Source organism: Trachypithecus francoisi, unplaced genomic scaffold (assembly GCF_009764315.1).
Source record: "Trachypithecus francoisi isolate TF-2019V2 unplaced genomic scaffold, Tfra_2.0 Lachesis_group11, whole genome shotgun sequence".
NCBI lineage: Eukaryota > Metazoa > Chordata > Mammalia > Primates > Cercopithecidae > Trachypithecus > Trachypithecus francoisi.
The window spans coordinates 123,095,140-123,114,545 of record NW_022681456.1 but is presented as its reverse complement, the minus strand read 5'-3'; the positions used below and the strand labels follow the sequence as shown (position 1 = coordinate 123,114,545).

At 53.0% G+C, this 19,406-nt stretch overlaps 1 pseudogene; it reads left to right on the top strand.

The window, feature by feature from the left end:
- LOC117090568 overlaps positions 1 to 10,175 on the top strand; it is a 21,099-nt pseudogene extending 10,924 nt beyond the window's left edge.
- The last annotated feature ends 9,231 nt before the right edge of the window (positions 10,176 to 19,406 follow it).

Here is a 19,406-nt window from a genome sequence, read left to right as displayed (position 1 = left end):
GAGTGGGGTATAGCAGGGATTATCGAAAGTGTGTTTTGGTCATGCTAAATTTGAGGTCGAAAAAGAGATGTCAAGAAGTGTTGGCTGGGCGTGGTGGCTCACGCCTGTTATTCCAGCACTTTGGGAGGCTGAGACAGGCAGATCACCTGAGGTCAAGAGTTCGAGACCAGCCTGATAATTATTAAAATCGATCATTGATGTTTACTAATTAATCATATTATTACTCCTAATACCGCAGAGGGTGTACACCTACCTGTGATGTCGTTCCTAATATCCAGGGACAGAGAGCTTGATTTGTTTTAATATTGCAGTAGGTGTACACTCACCCTGTGACACTGATCCTAATATCCAGGGGGGTAGAGGATGACATGACTCCCAACATAGCAATGAACGGACAGCCACCCGGTGACATTGCTCCTAATATTCACGGAAGAAGCCTGTGCTATTACTCCCAATATCGCAGGGTGGATACAGCTCTTCTGTGATATGGTTCCTAGTATCCGGAGGGGGAGAGGATGATAATAATTCCAGTATCGCAGGCTGTGTTCCCCTGCTCTGTGATATTGTTATTAATATCCTGAAAGGGAGAGGATGATATGACACCCCGTAGAGCAGGAGGCGTACATCCAGCCTGGGATATTGTTCCTAATATCCATGGAGAGGAGAGACTGATATTACTCCCAATATGGCAGGGGGTGAACATCCACCCTGTGCTATTCTTCCTAATATCTCAAGGCTGAGAGGTTGATATTACTCCCAGTATCTCAGACACTGTACACCCCCGTGTGATACTCTTCCTAATATCCGGAAGGGGAGAAGATGGTATTAATCCCCATATCGCAGGAGGTGAACACCCACTCTGTGATATCTTTCTTAGTATGCAGGGGGAGAGGGGATAATATTATTCCCAATATTGCAGAAGATGTACACGCTCCCCCCGTGATATTGTCCTTAATATCCCAAGGCACAGAAGATGATGTTACTCCCAATATTGCAGAAAGTGTACACCCCCCAGTGATGTTGTTCCCATGATCCAAGAGGGAAGAGGATGACTTTCAACCCCTACACTCTGCAATGCTCTCACCCTGCAACACCGACACCCAGCTCAACCTGACATAGGACCAGAGGTGCTGGCTGGGGGTATTCATTGCTTCTCTTTTCTCTCTCTTGCCAGACTCAGTAGAGGAAGCTGAGACCGCTTCTGGCTTTGGGAGAGGCCAGTGAGCCTGTGCGTTTGGAGCCTGGTTACATGAGAGAAGCATGTGTGGGAACACCAGGGGCTGGCTTTGAACCGCATTCCCCCAACATGATGCCGAGTGTGGCAGACATGACACTTGGCTTTGCTCTCTCAGGGTTCCGTCTGCGACAGGGGCTACTTGTGCCCCTGGCCTCATCAACTCAGGCTGAAGGCGGCCCTGGTCCTGGGCAGAGGGGCTTTGTGAAGCAGAAATTGATGGCCTGGTACAGGGGCCGAGCCTGGCCAGGACCTTGGCCCTGGGAGTTGTAAAGAAGGCCGGCCTCTACCATGAGCATCTGCACCAAGCTGTGCCCATGTCACAGTGTGCTCGGCGTCTGCCCTGGCACAGGTGCATGTCCTGTCTGCGCTCAGGCTCCCCGCCTATGGGGCCCAGGTTCACAGAGGTGTGAAAGAGACAAGCACAGAGCAGGGGCCTCTGAGCCAAGCCAGCCTCGCTTCGATGCTGGGAGGCTGACATCTTCCAGTTTGTCTTCTGCCCAGGCCAGCTGCGGGCCGTCCAGCGGCTGTGCTACTTCTACAGCGTCGTCATGCCCAGCGAGGCCCAGTGTGTCCTCTACCACGAGCTCCAGCTCTCCCTGGCCCGCAAGGTGACCGACAAAGTGCTCGGGGGGCAGTTCCTGGAGACCATCAGTCAGCTCTACCTGTCCCTGGGCACCGAGCGGTGAGGGCTGGCTTTGCAGTGGTGGGAGTGGGGAGCGGGGAAAGGGGGCTAGGGGATGCAGGGCAGGGAGGAGGGCACAGGGAGGCTGGCCCAGGGCCCCATCAGCCCCTTCCCTTTTGATCATTTGGTTCCTTGGCATCAGATGCTTTGAGCTGGTGGGCCTGGGGTCGTCCCAGGGCTGCTGCTGGCCCGTGAGTCCCAGCTTGAGCCTCCCTTGTTGGGTCAAAGGTCATCTCAACCCCAGCAGAGGCAGTACGTGCACTCTGGGCTGTTCTTCCTACTATGGTGGCTTTTGTCATCTGATCCCTGCCTGCCCCGAGTCTTCACTCCTGGCCTTCATCTGTCCCCTTAAATGTGACCACAGCAGCCACCTGTGGCTTCTCTCCTACAGAAGACAGAGCCAGTTGTGTCACCTGCTTCCCTAGGACGCAGGGTTTCAAGGTCTCACGTCCCATAGGTGGCCCACTCGGCTTCCCCCGAGCATCCTGACCTGGTGGGGTAACCATGGCCCTGGCCACCCCACACACAGCTCCCGGTGACATTGCTGCAGTCATACCCCCTCGAGTGTCAGACATACCGAGAGAGCAGGGAAGGAGCCAGATTCCATGGGGACCCGGGAGACTGGCTCCAGTCTTGGCCTCAGGTTCACAGAAGAAAATGGGCCAGTGTGCTGGAGCCATGTTTCTCAAAGTGTAGTCCCTGGACCAGCAGAACAGCATCTATGTCACCTAGGAGCTTGTGGCAAGTAGGAGTTCTAGGTCCTGCCCCAGGTCTGTGGAGCCGGAAGCTCTGGGGGCAGGGCCAGCAAGCTATACAGACAGGCCTCCGAGTGACTGTGATGCCTGCACACCTTGAGAACCATCGGCCTAGATAGCCTCTGAACACTAACGGCTCCTGGTGCATCTGGAGAAGACACAGGCCATGTCTGGGAGGCAGGGGAGATGGACTAGCACACTCCTCCTGCCACAGGGTAGCATGATGCTCGATTCCCTCAGAAGGATGTCCTTCATCTTTTCCATGCCGTGTGTGTTCACCCTGGCCCTCCCAGCAGCCTGGGAAGGGCAGAATACTGCACACACAAGAGGGCCGTTCCCAGTCCCCACATTCCAGATTCATCTGTCACCAGACCCACGGGAGGAGGCAGGCTGGTTCCAGGAGGATGAGAGCCCTTGTTCTGACACCTGTGTCTGATTCCAGGACCTACAGATCCACTCTGGACTACACCAAACAAAGTCTGGGGATTCTCATTCACCTCCAGAAGAAAGAGGAGGCGCATGCCTGGCTACAAGCAGAGAAGATCTACTACATCCTGCGGCAGAGCGAGCTGGTGGACCTGTACATCCAGGTGAGTGGCAAGGGAGGCAGGAGGGCCTCTGTGCTGTCCACTCTCTGTCCATCCATCCATCCCTTCATCCTTCCAACATCTATTTACCTGTTCATCCTTCCATCCATCCATCATCCATCATTCATCCATTCTTTTATCATCCATCCATCATTCATCCATTCTTTTATCATCCATCCATTCACCTGTCCATCCATCCATCCATCTTTCCATCATCAATCCAACTGTTCATCCTTCTATCCATCATCCATCCCTCTGTCCATTCATCCAGCCATCATTGATCCATCCTTTTATCATCCATCCATCCACCCACTTATCCATGCATCCATCATCCATATATCCTTTTATCATCCATCCATCCTTCCATCCATTTATCCATCCATCCGTCTGTCCATTCATCCATCCATCATTCATAAATCCTTTTATCATCCATTCATTCACCCGTCTATCCATCCATTCACCTGTTCTTCCATCCATCCGTCCATTCATCCATCATCCATCCATTCCCCTGTTCATTCTTCCATCCAACATCCATCCTTCCACCAATCTACTTATTAATCCATCCCTCATCTATCTGTCCATGTTTATCCACACATTCGCCTATACACCATCTGTGCAACTATATGTACATACATCATCTACCCTCCACCCATCCATACATACACACATCATTCCAACCACCCATCCATCCACCCATCCGTCCATGCATTCATCTGTCCGTCCATCCATCTATCCACACACCCATCCATCCATCCGTCTATGCATCTGCTCATCTATTCATCCATCCATCTACTCATTCCTAAGCCACTGCTGAGCACCTGTTGTGTGCCTTTTCCCTCCCTCCAACTGGTTCCCTCACATCCTCCCCCAGTGGCCAGCATCTTCTCCCTGAGGGCAGAGGCATGGCCCCTCACAGTGCCTAGCACCTGCTGGTATACAGCACATGCTCAAAGAATGTGACCACTCAGTTAACACACAGAAGAACGTGCTCCAAGAGACAGGTGGCACATCTCCTTACAAAATGAATCTATCAATAGTGGCTGTTTTCAGAGGCTTTCCCAAACACAATGTGATCTAGAACAAATTGTGAAGCCCACGAGCCTGGGGAGGCTTTCATTATTGAGCACCTGCTGTATACCTCCTTGAGCTGAGGAGAGGGATCAAGAGCTCATGGCCAAGAGAGGACCAGGCCCACCCACAAACACTGTTGATGTGTGGCCCTGAGCTGTGGCAGTGATGTGGAAACACAGAAAGAAACCAGGGGATGAGCTCCCAGCAATCTGGGGGCCACAGAGACTGTTTGAGTGCAAGGGGTGGGCTAGGGCTATCCCTGGTGGTAGGATTCACAGGTGTCGGGCTCCTGGGCTGCAGCTGCTCAGTCACCTCCTGGCACTCAAGTGCATCAGTTCATTGTCCTCATGCTAGTGGTGGGGCAGCCCTAATGCACAGGTCTGAAAAATGCTCAGGTGTACCTGCAGTGTGTGAGAGGAAGGAGGCTGGCGAAGGTGGGCGTGGCCACCTCCCAGGTGTGGGTCTTGAGGGAACTTCTGCCTCCTTTCAGGTGGCACAGAATGTGGTCCTGTGCACAGGCGACCCCAACCTGGGGTGGAGCTGTTTGAGGCAGCTGGAGACATCTTCTTCAATGGGGCCTGGGAGTAGGAGAAAGCCGTGTCCTTCTACCGGGTGAGCTGGCCTGTGGGCTGATGTGGGTGGGCTGCAGGGGGGCACGAGGAGCGCTGAGGCACAGGTGTGGCAGGGCAGAGGCCTCCCACCTGGAGGCAGGGCCACCCATGCACATGCTTAGTTTCCCAGTGGTCTCACCGGGAATGATATTGACCGTGCCCCTGCCTGGGAGAAACGCTCCTGTCTGGACATGACAGTGGCTCTACCCTTTGCACCTGATGATCTCAAACAACCATGAGTGGAAAGTCCTGTCATTTGGAAGATGAGGACACTGAGGCTCAGGCACAGGGACATGTCGAAGGACACACAGCATGTCAGTGGGAGGCCCAGGGCCAGCGCCCAAGTCTGCCTGCACCCCAAAGCAGGAACGGCTTCTCCCTTCCTCTGAGCTCACGGTGTGGCTCAGCCCTGGGCACAGATAAATGTGTTTTTAGAGCAGAGAGGAGTGCTGGCTCCCCCCAGTCAGACCCCCGGTGCCCTGGTGGGAGAGGCTGGTCTGAGGCTGCCAGGTGTAGCTGGATGGGCCTCAGATGACTCTTCAGCCCCCAACTTGGGTGTCTGAACCGTGTGTTATCCCAGAGCACAGAGCTCTGTGGAGGTGCAGGGGTCACTGGGGCATGGGAAGCTCCAAGCACATGTCTGAGATCTGAGGAGGGAGCTGGGCAAGGTGGGTGCTGCGGGAAGCCTGACCCCACCTGCCTGTGTCGTAGGACCGGGCCCTGCCCCTGGCAGTGACTACGGGCAACCGCAAGGCGGAGCCGCAGCTGCAGCTGTGCAACAAGCTGGTGGCAATGCTGGAGGAGCCCCAAGAGGGCTTGGAGGTTGCCCACATGGCCCTAGCACTCAGCATCACTCTGGGTAAGTCCCCTGAGCCCCCGTCCTGCCAGGACCCACACTTTGCCAGAGCCGAGCCTCCAGGTCTGCAGGGCAGGAGCTGAAACAGCTGCTGGATTTTCCCGGTCTCCTGTCCAGGCAGGCAGATCTGCCCAGCTGGCTTCCCTGTCTGGCCTTGGGGCACAGCCCGAGGTCTCTCATGTAGTACAGAGCTCCCTACCTGGCTGAGCTCTGCTTCCTCTGTCTCTTCCCGCTGCTGATCACAAGTGCCACCCAATGTGCCCTCTGCCTTCCAGACATGCCAGGCATCTCGGTCCCTGGAGGTGCCAGGCTGAGTGGGCACATTCCCTTTGTCTTGTGCCCCTCCTACCCTCATCAACCACACAACTCTCTGGCTGATGAAATGCCAGTTCCCCTTCCAGCAGCCTGCCCCTTAAGGCTGGGCATCCCCTGGTGCTGTGCCAGGTCATCTGTCCTCCAGAGACAGGGAACCCTGGGTGGGCCGCATGCCCCAGTGCCTTGTGCCTTGGGGCCCAGTACACAGTAGGTGTGCAGCTGTGTGGGAATGCATTGAATGCAGGCTCCACGGCACTCGCCCTGAAAAGGGGAGGACATCGGAGACAGCCTAGGTGGGTTTGTGCATCTGTGGGGGGACCTGGAGCTCAGGCATGCAGTGACTCCCCAAGATAAGGGGCTCTGATTGTGACACACCCAGGAGGAGTCGGATGTCACGTCTGTGGGTTGCATGGAGCTGGGGTGCCCGGGAGCACCTGGACTGCATGGCTTTTGGACTCCCCTGGTTAAAACCAGTGAGCAAAGGCAGGTGGCTATGTGTAGGAACAGAGCTGGGCCATCCAAGCCCGACTTTGCCAAAGCCTCACAATAGACAGGGGCAGGCCTTATTAGTTCTGCTTTGCAGATGTGAAAGTGAGTCTGGGAACCTGGAAGGGACTGGCCAGAGCTGCCCAGGTGACCGCAGGTGCCTGGAGGCAAGCCAGATGTGCTGCCTGGGGTCTGCATACCTGCTCCCGAGGGGCCTGTGCCCTCCCTGCCCCAGGGAATCATGTCCTCACACCTGCCCCTTTGGCCTGCACCCCCGGGGACTGGTTGAACGAGGGCGTAGCCTACCACAGGCTGGCCGCCCTACACCACCGGCTGGGCCCATGGCAAGCTGGCGGAGCACTTCTACCTCAAGGCCCTGTAGCTCTGCAACTAGCCGCTGGAGTTCGACGAGGAGACCCTCTACTCCGTGAAGGTGTACCTGGTGCTCGGTGACATATTCTACGACCTGAAGGTGGGTGGGGAGGGGCAGGGCTCTGGGTGTTCCCAGCCCCCTTGTGGTGGGATCTCTACCCACACCCCAGGGGTCTGGGTTCCAGCCTTCCTTAGGAATGGCCCAGTGGCTTCCCTGGAGCTCTGCACCCAGCTAGAGGAGCCGGCAAGGTTAGCAGATACAACCCAGCTCCCAAGCAGGCCAGGCCCCACCCTCAAGAACTCAGTCTCAACCAGGGAGGCTGACACATGAGCGGGCAATGGTGGCTTCTGGGTAAAGGGGGATTGTAGTCAGGGCGACGCTCCTGGAGGAGGTGACACCAAAGCTGAATCTTGACTGTCAAGTTGCATTTAACAAAGGAAGCAGGGCGGGAGAAGGACATTTTGGAGGACGGCATCATCCTCACGTTGAATCCATGTTGAAAGATCCAACCCAAATCCCGGTGCCTCCTCTAGGAAGCCTGCCCAGGATGCCAGCCTGCACTGAGCAACACCTTCCTGGAGTCCCGAGACACTTGGAATCTTCACATCATCCAGGAAGGGTGGGGTGGGACCGGTGTCTTACCATTGGGTTCACAGACAGGGAAACCCCAAATCAGGGCAGGAGTAGTGGGGCGGGGCCCCAGCCAGCCAGGCTGAGACCTTGCTGGGTCAGGTCTGTCTCGAGGGGAGGTGCTGTGCTCCCTCTGCCCCATCCCTGCAGGGGTGGAGAGCTGGGACTGGCAGACTCAGACCTGGGGTGTCTCCACCCTCTGCCCAGCAGGCACCGCCCTTCCTCAGCATCGCACCGGCACCACATCAGTGTTCCTTATGGACTGAGGGCCAGGGCACTCCAGTCCAGGGGCCGAGATCTTGGGGGCGAGAACAACATGAGCTGGGGCAGCCCGAAGACCCTGCCCCTTATCCCCCACCGCAGGCCTGGGGCTGCCCGGGAGGCCCCCGCCCAGTGCTGGCGACACCTGGTGGTCAGAAGCGGTCCCTGTGGCCTCCCAAGTCCCAGCCAGACAGGGAGGTGTCAGGCCCAGAGGGACGCTGCTCACCGCTCAGGGGCTCACCTGGGACCCAGGGGACGGGCCTCCCAAAAGTGGGCCTTTATCTCTCTTGTTCAAGCCTGCCGCCCACTCCACCTGTCCAGGAGGAAGGAAAGGGCCAAGTAGTACCTGAGAGGCCAAAGTCCATGGGTGGGGTCGAGGGGCAGAGGCCTCCTTCACGTCCTTTCCATGCACAGCCCTCCTTGCCATGCACAGCCCTCTGGGTCTCATCGTGACTATGTTGTCAGTGCAGGCCAGCTTCCCACAGGAAGGTCCCACGGAATTCCCCAAGGGCGGCTGTCTTTCCAAGGCTACAGCCTCCTCCTTGTATAGGAGGCTCTGGACCCAGGGCCCGGAGCAGTGGGAGAAAAAGGCGGTCTGGATGGGGCCTGGAAAGCTGGCAAAGAAGCAGAGGTAAATGGGCATCTTTTCCAATTGCCTCTAAAATGGGGTCCCTTTTAGTCTACACGTGAGAGAGCGCCCTGGAATAGGGTGGATTAGGTGTGTCCTGGCTCAGCCAACCACTCACTAGCTGCTGCACACACTACAGGCACATGGAAATGCACACGCAAATGCACACAGACACACGCACACACAGGCGTGCACACACAGGCGTGCACACAGGGACATGCACACACAGGCACACAAACACGCACATTCACACGCACAGGCACACGCAGAGACATATGCATTGGCTGGCTCCTTCCTGTTTAGTTGGGAAGCCCCCACCCCCAGCTGAGTCCGGCGCCTCCTGGGCCCTTCACTGTCTCCTGGGCTTCCATCTGCCACAGCCCGGGCCACCTTTGTGGTCAGGGTTCAGTCCCAGGTCCCTCAGACTGGGAGCAAGGATGTTAGGCTCAGCCATGCACCCAGCACAGAGTCCAGTGTTGGGCTGGGCCGGGGGGCATTGGATGAGCAGTGGCGGTGACTCAGGGCCTTCTCACGCCCCTGCTCCCTGTGTGGGGCGGGGCAATGAGGGAATGGACTGCTGCATCCTGGACTTTGTCCTTGGCCCTGGGAGCCATCTTGAGATGGTAAAGAGGGACAGGCCAGGCACGGGTCTTAGAGAGGTCCCTTGGGTCACCCCCATGTGGAGGAGGCACCTGGGGAGAAGCCAGGTGAGGGGTGGGAGGGTCAAGGTGGAGGTCTGGGAGGCAGCATCACAACCCAGGGATGGTGAGTTTGAGCCAAAGATGCATTGAAAATGGGAGTGGATGTCTGGGGAGTCACACTCCGTCAATATTTCAGGGAACATTGACAGAGAGGATACCTGTGAGATGGTTTTGTACCTGGCCTGGCCCGTGGAGGGCCTGGAAATGGTCAGCATGGATGGAGGCCAGAGGGGAGCCTGGGTCACTCAACACTGCCCCTGCTGTGGCTTGGAGCCACGGGTCCTGCATGGAACTCTCAGAGCAGGCAGGATCTGCCCTGACCTCAGCCCACGGGGAAAGCAGCCACTGCCTGCAGAAAGGGTGGGACTGGGACAGGAGGCTTCAGGTGAGTGGGGCATAGGGACAGTCAGGAAGGCTTCCAGGGGTGTCAGGATCGTCCCCACCTCCTGCAGCTGAGACCACAGCAGTGTCACAGGCTTCAGGGCTCATGGGGTGAGCCAGCATTGGCTGGACATGTGGAATGACGTGGAGATGGGAGCAGCCTCTGGGAAGACAGACTCCAAGTCCCCCTTTTGCTGAGTATGGCCTGTCCCCTTCAGGACCGGTTTGATGCAGCCGGGTACTACCAGCTGGCACTGGCAGCCGCTGTGGACCTGGGCAACAAGAATGCACAGCTGAAGATCTACAAGCGGCCGGCCACAACTTCCTCCTGGACCGCGAGAAGTTGCTCTTCTTCTACCGGAAGGCCAGGACCTTCGCCACAGTGCTCAATGTCTGCAGGGTCAACCTGCCTCCTCTGCCACTCTGCGGGTGGGCCCCCTGCTTGGCCCCAGCCTCCCTCGCTGAGGACAGCATCCGAGGGAGTGGGTTTTGTGCAAGGAGGATGGTCTCCTGCCTCTCCTGGTGTCTCCCGTGGCTCATTTTCTGGGAAATGGAGGCATGAAAGCAGGGTTCAAATAGCAATAAATGTTTTTTTTTTTTTGCAATAACATACCGAAGTCCCCATGGCATCCTTCCCTGTGTGCTTCCTGGGCGGGGTCTAGGTGCCAGCTCCTTCCCTGGTGGCAGCCCTCTGATCTTGGGGATGAGAAGGACCCTGAGTCCAACAGACCTGGGCCAGGTCACCATGAGCCTTGGTTTCCTTGGCGGCCAGAGGGGAGACGGTGGTGGAACTGCCTGGGCAGCTCCCTGCTCAGAGCTCTTGCTGTAGGTCTCATGCCGCCCTTGCCTTTAACCTTCAGGCCACTGTGCCCGGATATGGGGGCTGCTAGTGTCCCTGTCCGCCATTGAAGAAATAGAGGCACAGAGAGGTTAGGTGTCTGGCCCACCGTCACACAGCAGGTAGGGGCGGAGACGCAGAGCCCAGTACACTGACCACCACACCACCCTGCCAGCCTGCAGCCAGGAAGGTGTCCCCCATTAGGACCCAAGGTCAGCTCCTGGACCTCTCTTGTGGTATCAGGAGAGCCGCAGGCCAGTGAAGGTGGCCCCGGGGGATCCCTCACTCACTGTCCTCTGCTCCCAGACTTGGTTGGGCCGAGCCTGGCCAGTCCCACCTCTGGCCACCGGTCAGCCCTGCGAGAAGTGAGATGCAGGGATCTCCGCCTGTGTAGACGCTGCTACCCAGTATTGAAAGCCTTCTCTGGGCTGCCCCCCAGCCGTCCCCACATACCCCTCCCCTTCTGGCCCCCGGCCCTTATCCCAGTCCCTGGAATCCCAGGTTTTCCTTCTTGGAATCTCTTGGCCCCAGGGAACACAGCTCACACGGTCTCTTTAGCAGTTTATGCAAGGAATCGAGGTCAGAGATTGTGATGTCCCACGTGATTCTCACATACACTGCACTCTCCAGGCCCCTCTTTTAAAAACTTTAAGTGAGGTGACTTTCACATCGCATGCAATTAACTATTTCAACAAATAATGGGGTGGCATTTGTGCATTCACAGTCCTGTGCAACCACTCACGCCAAGTAGTTTCAAAACGTGTTCATCTCCCCAGACGAAACCTCCCATCCTCACTAAGCAGTTACCCCTCCTTGGTATCCCCCAAGCCCCTCGTTTAATGGAAGGGGAAGCTGAGGCCCAGAGAGAGACTTGCCAGTGGGTGGAGCTCTGATAATAAGTAATCAGGCACCCATCTGCTGGTTCAATGCTGGGTTGGTTTTCCACCCAGCAGAGGTGACAGAGCCAGAAGGTTCTGGGACCCCATGCTTGCAGCCAGAGCCCTGCCCTGAGCCTCCCCACCAGGGGGCAGCAGAGAGCTTTCCAGAACCGGCCACGGGGCTGGCGGGAAGCAGCGGGTCAGAGCTGCTGACAAACCTCACGTGGACCCCAGATCACTGTCTCTGTGTGTTGGGCTTGAGAATTGGAGAGGAGGCCGCATGATTGGAAACGTGAAGACAGCACGGCCTGGCTGGAGCAGCCGGAAGCGCCGTCACGTTTACTGAGGACACAGACTTCCTGCCCGCTGGGCCGGGCCTGCAGCCATTCTTCTCGGGGTGGGGCCTGTAGGTCCGGGTTGCTCTCGGTCCCCGACCTGCCTCAGAGTCCGGGGGGCTTTGGAACTCTGCCTCCCCATCTCCACCCACCCTGGCTGCTGCCACGAGGGGACTGGATCCTGGGATCCTGTTCCTCTTGGGCAGCAGAGACTGGGGGGCCAGAGGAGATGATGGGTCTTCAAGACCCACATTCAAACCCCAGTCCACCACGCACAGTCTGGGGGTTCGTGGTGAGGGAGTTGATGTCTCTGAGCCCCAGTTTTGTCACCACTAAAATGAGGCCGACGTACTGGGCCAGAGTGCCAGCCTCAGGGCTAACAGAGGCCTGTTTCCTACTGACAATACCTCTTACTCCTAGGAACAGCTCCAACAACCACACACTAGGGAACACTCCACCTAGGCCAACTTGTCAGAGGCACGTGAGCCAGAGCGACTCCATCTTGAATAGGGGCTGGGTAAAGGGAGGCTGAGACCTGCTAGGCCGCCTTCCCAGGAGGCTAGGCATTCTTAGTCACAGGATGAGATAGGAGGTCGGCACAAGATACAGCTCATAAAGACCTTGCTGATAAAGCAGGTTGCAGTAAAGTTGGCCAAAGCTCACCAAACCCAAGATGGCCACGAAAGTGATCTGCGATTGTCCTCACGGCTCATTATATGCTAATTCTAATGCATTAGCTGCCACAAGACACTCCCACCAGTGCCACGACAGTTTACAGATGCCATGGCAACATCTGGAGGTTCCCTACATGGTCTCAGAAGGGAGGGCAGAAACTCTCAGTTCTGGGAATTGCTCACTCCTTTCCTGGAACACTCATCAATAGTCCAACCCTTGTTTAGCGTATGATCAAGAAATAACCATGAAAATGGGCAACCAGCAGCCTTTGGGGTCACTCTACCTATGGAGCAGCCATTCTTCTTTTTTCTTTTTTTTTTTTTTTTTTGAGATGGAGTCTCGCTCTGTTGGCCAAACTGGAATGCAGTGGCATGATCTTGGCTCACTACAACCTCTACCTCCTGGGTTCAACCGATTCTCCTGCCTCAGCCTTCCTAGTAGCTGGGATTACAGGCACCTGCCACCACGCCCAGTTAATTTTTTGTATTTTAGTGGCGACAGGGTTTTGCCATGTTGGACCAGGCTGGTCTCGAACTTCTCACCTCAGGTGATCCACCTGCCTCGGCATCCCAAAGCTATAGGATTACAGGAGTGAGCCACTGTGCCCAGCCAGAGTAGCCATTCTTTTATTCTTTTTCTTTCCTAATAAACTTGCTTTCACTTTATGGACTCGCCCCGAATTCTTTCTTCTATGAGATCCAAGAAACCTCTCTTGAGGTCTGGATCGGAACCGCTTTTCAGTAACAAACTTGCTTAACCTCTCAGACCCTTCCTCTCTTCATCTGTAACCAAAGACAAAGCCTCCCCCGAGGTTCCAAAAGTGTGCAGAGAACGCATGGGAAACGAGGGGCACAGAGTTGGTGTGCAGAACCAGTATCACAGACTGGGTGTCAAGCCACTGTCATACTGGAAGTAATATCATGCTCTCCCCCACAAGTTATGAGGAACAGTATCACAGGGGGGTGTGTGCCTTCTCCAGTAGTGGAAGTAGTATCATCATCTCTTCCTTTAGATGAGAGGAACGATGTCACAGGTTGGGTGTACATCCCGTGTGTTTTTGGAAGCAATGTCATTCTCTATTCTTGTAGGTTTTACGATTCATATCACAGGCGGCGTGTACACCCCTTGTTATATTGGATGGAGTCTCATCCTCTTTCAACCTGTATCTTTAGAGCAATATCCCATGGGGGTTGTACATCTCTTCAATACTGGTAGTAATACCATCTTCTCCTTTCCTGGATATGAGAAACAGTATCAGAGGAGGGGTGTACACCCCTTGCAATGTTGGTAGTAATATCATCTCTTGCCTGTGGTTATTAAGGACAAAATCCCACTGTGGCTGTATGGTTCCTACTTTATTGGGAGTAATATCATCCATTCACCCCCTGGATATCAGGAACCATATCGCAGAAGAGTTGTCCAACCCTTTCGATATTGTCAGCCATGTCATCTTCCCGCCTGGATATTAGGAACGATACCCCAGGGTTGGGGGCGGTGTGCACCCACTACGATATCGAAAGTAAACTCAGCCTCTTTCCCGCTGGCTATTAGGAACTACATCACAGGCGGCTGTACACTTCTTGCCATATTGGGAGTCTTATCATCCTCTCCTATCTTGGATATTATGAAAAATATTACAAACGAGGTGTACACCCGCTGAGATATTGAGAGTAATATTATGCTCTCCTCTTCGGGATATTACGAACAATATCACAGGAGGTGTGTACAACCCCTGTGATATTGGGAGAAATATCATTCTCTCCCCTTGAATATAAGAAACAATATCACAGGAGGATGTACCCCCCGTGATACTAGGAGTCATATCATGTTATTCGGAACAATAGCACAGTGGGTGTGTAAAACCCCTGCGATATTACCACTAGTATTATCTTCTCCATCCCAGGATATAAGGAACAATATCACGAGGGGGTGTACACCCCTGTGATATTGGGGATAATATGTTCCTCTCCCCGGCTGGCTATTAGTAATATCTTCCTCTCCCCGGCTGGATGTGAGGGAAAATATCACAGTGGAGGTCCACGCCCCTTGCGATATTGGGAGTAATAACATCCTCTCGCACTCTGGATAGAAGAAACAAGAAGACCGAAAGGATGAACACACACTGAGGTAATTTCATTAATGTCATCCTCTACCTCCTGGTTATTAGGAAAAACAGCATAGAGGAGTGGACACTTTCTGTGATATTGGGAGTAATATCTTCTCGCCGGATATCAGGAATAAGTCTATTAATTATTAATAATAAATATGATAAAAATTAATACTAATCAATGACATTAATAATGACAATAAAGACACTAAATATAATACTAATTTAAAATGTTAATTAGTATTAATATTAACACTAATAATGATATCAATTAATGTTACTTAAATCAACACTAAGTGATGCTGGCAATAAAACAATATTAAGAATTAATAAATAATTATTTAAAATTAATTTTTGGTGTCCATCGTCTATTTAAAATTATCAATATTAATGGTAAAATATTAATTGATAGTATTAATAATTATTACAATCGATTCTTGATGTTTAATAATTAATAATATCATTGTTCCCTGAGCAATACATTGGAGGTGTACACCGGTCTGTGAAAGAGTTCATTATTTCCAGAGGGGAAGACGATACTACTCACAATATCCAAAACAGGCCGTGAGTCCACCATGGCTCCCAATAACCAAGGGGGGGAGAGGGGGTGGCTATGGGTCCCCACCTCGCGGGGGGGTGGCTCACCCACCTTGTCACAGCCCCTGCTTTTGACAAGGGGATTCCAAAGCTAATCTGAAAAACTAGTCCAGGCCATGATCGGTGGGGAGTTGGAATTGCCTCGTCACCCCACCTCCTTTCTGGAATTAGAACTTAGACTCTTAGTCTGATGGGAAACATCTACAATCTATTCTCTCCGAAGCTACCTGGAGGATTCCCTCCACATGACAAAGCCTTGGTCTCCACAACCCCTTATCTGACAACTCTCTCGACCATCTGTCAATCAGGAAATTTTTGAATCTACCTATGACCTGGACACCCCTACTTCCAGTTATCCCACCTTTCCAGACCAAACTAATGTACATCTTACATTTATTTGATCGATTGTCTCATGTCTCCCTAAAAACTATAAAACCAGCCTGGGCTCTGACCACCTCGGGAATACGTCCTTAGGATCTCCTGAGGGCAGTATCAAGGGCCATGGTAACTCATTTGGCTCAGAATAAATCTCCAAATGCTTCACAGAGTTTGACTCTTTGCTGACAGGTACCTTTCATGGGTATTCATCTGGGGGACTCACAATCAACCGGGGGCAGCAGTTGCCCACTGTGCAGAAGTCTCTGCAGGACTGAGCCTCTGGCACGGGGACTCCAACCCCTGAAGCAGCAGCTCTCCCACGTCCCACGGCCTGATAGACCTGCACCTCCCGGGCTTCTCATTTCAGAGTCTCAGCAACACATCTACCAAATGTCATCAACATCACAGAAGATTCCTAGAGGCTTTTGGCTGTTGTTTCTCCCCAAGTTTACTCTAGAACCAGAATGGCAACACTCGGAACAGGATGGTTCTCAGTCACTGACCCTTCTGGTAAATACACTGTCTCCAAAGCCCTTTCCCACCAGACACAGCTTCCTTTGAGTCAGGCTCGACGGCCACCTCCCCAAGAAGGAAACCTCTTCAATCCAGCCATCACAGCTCCTGTTCCCATCTAGAGCTTGTCTGCCAGGAAGGGAAGACTCCTCATTCCAGAGACAGCAGGTGTCACAAACTCAGGGTTTTAGCCATTGCGAAGGCAAACACTCATGAAATTAATACACTTTTTCCTCCTTGGATACTGACGTTTTCTCTTCTGGAGGTCAGCCAAGGCCATCTGCATGAGTCACGAGCGTGATGGCTCCAGGCCCTCCTTCGGTGTCAGCGTGTGTTTCCGCTCTGAGACCCTCCTGCACCAGCCGGGCCATGCAGCTGTTCCCACGACTGCTGTCAGCAAACTACAGTGATTCTAAAATAATCAGCAAACTGAGGTTCCGAACGATGCATTTTAAAGAAAAGTGTGTAAGTTTTACTGCATGAAATCAGCTACATCTTTTGCTACTCCAGAGGCTTTTTGTTTTGCTATCCTCAAGGTTCTCTACAACGATCCCGACAGTCAAGGTTCCCAGTTACAGGCAGAGGGTTGGGCAGGCCACGTCTGATGTTTCACACACACAGAGGATCCACGTCAAAGGATTTTCCCTGTTCACCAACAGCATCAGGACAGACTTTAAGCAGTAATAATCTCCCTGTCTGGAAAACTGAGCTCACTTGAGAACTAATACAACAAATGTGTTTGACAAAGTTGCAGGTGGACATTTTGGTGAATGAATCACTATTTCTTTTTTCTTTTTTTTTGAGGTGGAGTCTCACTCTGTCGCCCGGACTGGAGTGCAGTGGTCAGATCTCAGCTCACTGCAAGCTCCGCCTCCCGGGTTTACGCCATTCTCCTGCCTCAGTCTCCTGAGTAGCTGGGACTACAGGCGCCCGCCACCTCGCCCAGCTAGTTTTTGTATTTTTAGTAGAGACTGGGTTTCACTGTGTTAGCCAGGATGGTCTCGATCTCCTGACCTCGTGATCCGCCCATCTCGGCCTCCCAAAGTGCTGGGATTACAGGCTTGAGCCACCGCGCCCGGCCTGAATCACTCTTTCAAGGAGGATAAAGGCTCACTATTCAAAGGCATGTTTTTGTCAAGTTTTGTCATTTCAGCTTCATGCATTTAAATCATGAAGTGAGGCTTGTACCTGATACATTACAGAATCTCTACAAAATAGAGAAAATTCCAATTCTGCACATTCACTCTTTCTTTTCCATATGCATATGGATGGTGGTAATTTAAGTTGCCATTCCAACAGGATTTCTAAATTAAACTGTCTTCTACTTTAAACACTACGTGTTAAATGTTACACATTCCATTGTTAAACATTTATAGCAGGGTCTGTATGGCCCATTTTAAAGATTTCTTCCTCACTAAAAGTACAAGCGTTTAAACAATAAATAGTCTACTCTAAAATATTCTAGAGACAGAGATACATTTGGAGAGTGGACGCACTTAACACAGAAATCCGGAACATCAAACAGGCACAACCAGCAGTGAGGGTGGTAGGGGCGCCATGTGAGTGCCCCTCAAAACACGCACAAGCCTGGCTGCTTAAAAGGAATGAATATAGCTCAACACTCCTATGTGCACATTGATGTGTCTACTGCCTTACAAAATCCTCCTAGCTGAGCTGCAGGAACCTTCCTTGGAGCCCTTTCTCACCTACACTGCCTACAGGTGCCCACTGGGCTCCCTGGACAGTCTCGTGTCTTTGTTTAAAATATCACAGTATTTGGAGGCCTGTTTAATCCCAAGTCAGAGCCTTATCATAACTCAGACACCATCCCTCAGCGCTTGTGGGCCAACTTCGGCTAATGCAGGCTGCTCCACAGTGCCCTGCAAATGGGCTTGGTGCATCCACACGATTTTAAGATTTGGGGCTGCCATTTTCTGCAGTCACAGATGCGGACTTACATATTCATCATGACTGAAGGCAGCGCGTATTTTTATGTACCTTCTGTAATGGTAATAATCATGGCAACATTTCCCCGATCCTTAGAAAAGCCTCCTAACAGCAATTACATTCCACCCCCTTCCTTAATAGAATTTACCAAACTAGATGAAATCAGTCTTCATGAGCAAGTGACAAATCAGTGTTCACACAATGGCATAGTAGCTGGTCATAGAGTGTACGTCAACATTCCAAACTAAGCACCTATCACAATTATTCCCAACTTGCAGGAAAGCTAGAAAAATTAGAAGGCTTAAAACATAATTATAAATGAAAATAACAAGAAACCAAAGTTTTTGAGGAGCATTTGTTAGCCAAGCAAGGAAAGCCATTAACCAGTGCTGATTACATTGCATTTGATTACAGCAGCCAAAGACGTGTCCAGAGGAAGAGACTTTTAAAGATTAGTCTTTCAGTAAGAATGGTTGCTTAACAAGTTCAGACTACTGAGCTACACCAATCGTCAATTAAAAAGCAAGGCAAACGAGTGTGAGTCATTTTCCTTAATCCTTAATGTGTTAAAAATTATCACATTGGTCAAGCTGGTCTCCAACTCCTGACCTCAGGTGATCCGCCCGCCCCAGCCTCCCAAAGCGCTGGGATTACAGGCATGAGCCACCACGCCTGGCGGAGAAGTGTTTGACAGAGGCTGAGGGGAGGCTCCTGTCCCTTCCTGGGACATCCACGTCCCACCCAGCTTCCCACACCGACTATGACACTCAAAGCATCACAGCAAGGGCAGCTGCATCCCCGCAGTTCTCTGCACTAATGCCACAGCTGCGTGAGCAGCCACAGCCCTGGAGCTGCCACTCAGCCTTATCGAGCTGGCACAAGCACAGCAGAAACTACCACGCCCCCAAGAGGGAGGAGTGGGGACCCAGGGGAGTGAACCAGGAGGGAGGCGTGGGGGCCCAGAGCAGTGAACCAGGAGGGAGGCGTGGGGACACAGGAGAGTGAACCAGGAGGGAGGAGGGTGGAGTTCGGCCCAGCGAGTGAAACAGGAGGCAGGAGTGTGGTCCGGGGGGAGTGAGCCAGGAAGGAGGGGGGAGGAGTGTGGTCTGGGGAGTGAACCAGGAGGGAGGTGTGTGGTCCAGGGGAGTAGGGAGGAATACGGTCCAGGGGAGTGAACAAGGAGTCTCTGGGGGTAGCAAGTTCTCACACCACAAATACCTCCCAATCCATCCGCGTGCAGGGAGGGGACGGAAACCACGCAGGACCTGCAGCGCTTTCTCCTCACAGATGAGGAGTGAGGATACCGACTCATGCATGAAATCAGAGCTAAAGTTCTACCACGGTGGGGAGACGCTTCACAGACCCAAATGGGTGCAAAAAGAAACCAATCATACAAGATCAGTGGATGGAATGGGATCAGAAATTTAAGCCTGTAACAAGCTTTCAGAAAAAAACTTCACTTGATCTGCAAGATGACTGCAGCTCTGCTTGGTCATTTCTGCAAATGTCTAACTCGTGATGAGCCATCTCAGAGCCATTCAACAGGAGTCATAAAATCAAAACG